Source organism: Octodon degus, unplaced genomic scaffold (genome assembly GCF_000260255.1).
Source record: "Octodon degus isolate 3935 unplaced genomic scaffold, OctDeg1.0 scaffold00014, whole genome shotgun sequence".
Lineage (NCBI taxonomy): Eukaryota > Metazoa > Chordata > Mammalia > Rodentia > Octodontidae > Octodon > Octodon degus.
Window position 1 is genome coordinate 14,825,676 of NW_004524590.1, and position 5,089 is coordinate 14,830,764.

Below are 5,089 nucleotides of genomic sequence, written 5' to 3' on the forward strand. Positions count from 1 at the left end.
CCATGATTACAGGGTGATCTTCACAGTTATATATGTTGAGTTAATGTTACATGCCTTATAGTAAGCCCTGGGCACCAAGTTTGGGCTCTAATGCATTGGTCTCTTATTGTAAGACAAACTTCTGACTTCTAGAATCTGCTTCTTCTAGATATTAGGAATTAGGATTTAGAAATTGCAATGGGTCTGTCTTCATTACAAAATTCTCCATAATACCTTTATTCTGTAATTCATCACTGATTGGATGATTCTTTGGTGATTATGACAGGATATTATTTAATTTTTAACTGTATAGCCCAGTTACACTATGAGAGATGGTAAGTGGATCAGAGTGGTTATTTTCATATAAGAAAGACAACACCAGATAATCTTAGATATCATGTTTAAGCTAACCTTGAACAGGTTCATTTCACAGTGCTTTGTTGTAACTCAGATACTTAGACAAAACAGAGATCATCTTAGGAAACTGTATGGGCACTATATCTTCACATATTCAGTATCAGAGAGGTCTACCTGCTAGAAACTGCAATAAGAGCTACAGCATAGAGCCCAACTGTGCATTCCAACTTTTCCACTATTACAAGTGGTCTCCTAAATGCTGCATCTCCATTAGACTTCTTCTTTCCTTCTGGACATACTGTAGATGCTACCAACCAAACATTCATATATACCTCATGTCAAACAATGAAGACAGACTCATTACATTCCAATTCCCAATTTCTGAGACAAATTGTCTTGCAATAGTAAATTATCTAAATTAGCCAATGCTAAGAGATAAAAACGTTAGAATCTCAAATATGTTGGCTAGGGCTTATTCCAAATTGTATAGTATTAATGCAACACACGTAACTATGAAGATTTATCCTGGTAAGTATAGAAAAGTTATAGATTTAAAATTGATGGCAAAATGCCCACTGTCGCATTTCTAAGAGATTTTCACTTTGCACTGTTTTTCACTGTTCTTCGCAAGTTATATCTAGAATGGAAATACTCATTTAGTGGCTCCCTGACTATCTTAATTTTTGAGTCATGAATATAATGGAAGACCTTTCTAGGCAGCTATACTGACCTATGTTTCCTAGGCCATCTCTGCTACAAGCCACGGAAAACACATCAATACATCAGTCTTGTTATTTGCCCCATTAGACACTTTAAAGCCTGTTGGTCTTTGGCTTTTAATCTCAAGCAATTATCACTTAGAAGTGCTGGGTACCTCAGGACACCGGTCTTAATTAGTCATTTAGAGAGCAATTTCCCCACTTCTAGTGAAAAATGAGACAGAAGCCAACTGGGCAACAGAAATATTTGAGGCAGTGCCTTTATTTTAACCTCAATGTAAAAGTAGTGTAATACTAAGAAGCAGGCTTTTATTTTTGAACATCCAACATTTTAGCTACTCATGTTGAACAGCCAATGAAGTTAATAATGACAGGATGTGAATATAACAGTCTAAAAATGATAAAAACACTGAAAGTTTTGATTTATGCATTTATTAATTATATTTAAGAATACTCTTAAAAGTGATTAATTGTAACATAACTTATTTTCAAGAGATATCAAATATCATCATTAGCGAGAGTGAGAGCAACAGCTGAGTTTGTCAAAGGAATTGCAGAAGTAGAAAACCACACTCCTGATTTATCTGAGTAATATGGAATCTGGTGCAGGAACAGTCACCTTCTACATCTCAAAGCCTCAGCATGTCAAATGCTTCTTATTCGCAAGTTAATAGTCATTCACAAATTGCACTCCGTGGTGCTTTACCAAAGGACAGACCCACGAGCCCAGATGATTTCATTACAAACCCATTTCAAATCTATGACATCTAAGGTCTTCATAGAAAAGTAAGAATTTTGCATGGTTTACCTGCAAAGCCATGAGTCAAAGTAGCTTAAGTTATTTTCTTCTACATGTAACTCTCTAGAATTCACTCACAGGACCCTGAACCCCAACACAGAATACCATAATTGTAAATGTCTTCAATGCCCAGAAAGATAGGAAACTGTGGGCAGCTCAGACTCATAGTGATTCTCCTGTTTTCAGCCTCACCAAGGCTGGGATCACAAGCATGCACCACCAGCCACAGCATCTCTGTGGCCAGCTCAACACATGTAGGGTCAAGGTTGACATAGCATGTGGTTAAAACAAATATTAAAAGAAAAACAAATATTTTAGAGGAAATAAAACAGTGTATTGATTTTTAATATTTAAAAATTGACTCTTACACAGGTTGTGTACAGAATGCAATGTCTGCACTTTTCCAAAAAGAAAAGCATACTATAAAGCTACCTAGAATGTCAGTATAGCCCATAAGTTCAAGCTTCTTATATAACATATTTATCATAAGGCACTTACACACTCCCTGGTATGTAATGTTAATACATATTTCTTTTTATTTTCAAGATACTTAAAACATTAATTGATTAAGAATGACACAAAAGCTTCATTATCATTAATAATTTTATCGAGTACCATAATTCAATTTATATTTTTGCAAAGAATGTACCAGCAATCATTTTTTTTACCAAAATAACTGAATTTCCATGGTGAACCTCAGAACGACTTAACAGTAACTTTCATTTCACCCATGTGATAGTTAACTGGTCTTATGAATTTGAACAAGAAATGCCCAGCCAAGTTGTCTCAGCGTAGTTCTGGGGGTAGAAAACCTGCCCTCAGGACGATTGTCACCAAAATAAGATAAAAGGGAAGTGAAAGAGGGTTTGCTTCTGTTTCTTTGCAGGAGACCCCATTTTGCCTTCCCCTTGGATGTCTTCTCCTTGTTTGTACAAATGACTCTTCAGCCTCACAGTGTGGCCTCACATGGAACACTACCCTGAGCGCCAGGCCTTTGACTAGATCCCCAGTGTGCAGACAGCCTTGTTGTACTCTTTCACATCTCACTCTGTGGGTGGCCATGGTAAGCCCACCTTGTAAATTCTTATACATTTGTATATCTTGCATTAAATGTGTTTATCTAGTAAGTACTGACTGATGGAAACTGTACCCACATTTCTCAAGACAATGGCTTCTTCCCCCAAGCAGTTTGCAAATAATTATGTAATATAGCTTGGCATCATGCGTGCTATAATTTGGACTTAAAAATGTCCTTCAAAGACTGCATACATGGTAGTGTTGGGGAGGTGATGGAAATTATAAAAAGTGAGGCCTAGAGACAGTTCAGTTTGTCAGTCTTGGTGTACCTTCAGACAGGACTTGGAGACAGCATCATCTTCCTCTTTCTCTTTCATGTCCTAGGCATGAGATAAATGGTGTGTCATCTGCTTCAGCCACATTAAGCAGCCTCACCATGAGCTAATAAGTAATGGGGCCAACCAAATATGGACTGAAACCTACAAAATTGTGAGACAAAATAAATCTTTTTTATAAGCTTATTATCTGTTATTTATTATAGTAATTGACAGCCGCTACTTCACACATTTTAAAAACTTTACAAAGATATGTTTAAAATAGATTAACTCTACAAAGTATCTAAAAAAATCAAACACATTTGTTCAGCATCTTTATTAGACTTTTACATTCAGCAATCAATAGCATGAGAGCAAAAAAAAATTAAAATCCTTTGTTGGACTGCTTTACATTTGCCAGAGAACAGTAACTATAATTCCTTGGTATGTAATCAGTCACCAAAATAGTCCTTTAATTCTGTGTTGTTTTGTTTTTTTTTTTTTTTGCCAATGTCCATAAATACTGCCTAAAACCTTTCTTTTGTGAAGCATCTTTTAAACTTGTGGTCCCTTTGTTTGGCTCAGCTTAGAAATATGTTATAGTCTGTATCATTTCTGTCACTTCTGTGACTGTTCACTCCTGTGAAGTTTCATTTCCTGGCAATAATGAAAAGCTTTGGCCACTTCTATAGTTGCTCCTTCTAGTCGTGCCGCCATAGCTAATTTTGTTTTGTGATTTGCCAAAGTGGTGGTCTCTACTACCATAGGGACTGGAAATACCGCCTCCAAAATTTTCTCTCTTCATGGGTTTAAAACTTGCAGATGGATTGTTACAATTGGTGTAGCTTTCAGCACTTACAAAACTGATCCTCTTATGTCATCAAAGCTGCCTCCCCCTCTGTCACTGTTAAAGCAATAATAGCTGCCACTCCTGCGCAGCCACTGCCTGGTTTCCATCACCTGCCCACCACTTGGAAGTATTCTCCTTCTTCTGGAGCAGTGATTGTGAACCTCTGAGAGATTGAGTGCCAGAAGGAACCCCAAAGCAACATCTTTATCACAAGTAAAACTGCAATGAAAACTGAATCTTGCAATTTTAGTTTAAAACATCGAAGTCTACATTAATATCTTTGGCCTTTAAAGAAGAAACATAAAACATGTTCATAAGTTTACCACCACTGCTCTAGAGTAACCGAGGCTCCCTCCTTTTTAACCTCCATTCCAGTGAATTTATGGTAATCACCCAAATTGCCAACAAACACATGACTTCCGTAGCTATCAACAAAGTCTCCATGAGCACTGAAGTTTCTTATATTTTCTCCTGCAAAATTGCCTCTGTGATCATCACCAAAGTTTTTAGATCTGTTTTCACTCTTTGGTTAGATGAAACATTATCTACCTCTTATTTGACAGGATTTTCCTCCGCCATTGTTGGGAGCACAAGTAAGAGGATATTTTTCAATTACAGTGTATTTCCCTGAGTCATGATCATCTAAGGAAAGCCTCTCTTCTTGTAACCCCCTCACCTACCATTTCAATCATTTCAATTTGCCATGTTCTTACAAAGATTCTTCATGACATTCTTCAGTGCTTCCTTTAATCCTACCAATAAAGATTTGCTCCACAGTTAGGTGGTACCCGGGCTTTAGGAGGCTTCTCTTGTAGAACTTTCTTTGATTTCCTATCTCTTTAATCCCATATACCCTTGAAGCCAAGGCACCACCTGCTTTTTTCACTGTGAACAAAATGATAAGCCAAAAGCTCTGCGTTCATGGTGTTTATATTCATGTCATCCCACCGACATGATTGTTCCTATGCTTACACTGGCTCCTAAGAGCTCCTCCTCTAGGGGCTCCTCCTCTCCTCCCCTCCCCTCCCCCTCCCCTCCCCCTCCCCTCTCCTCT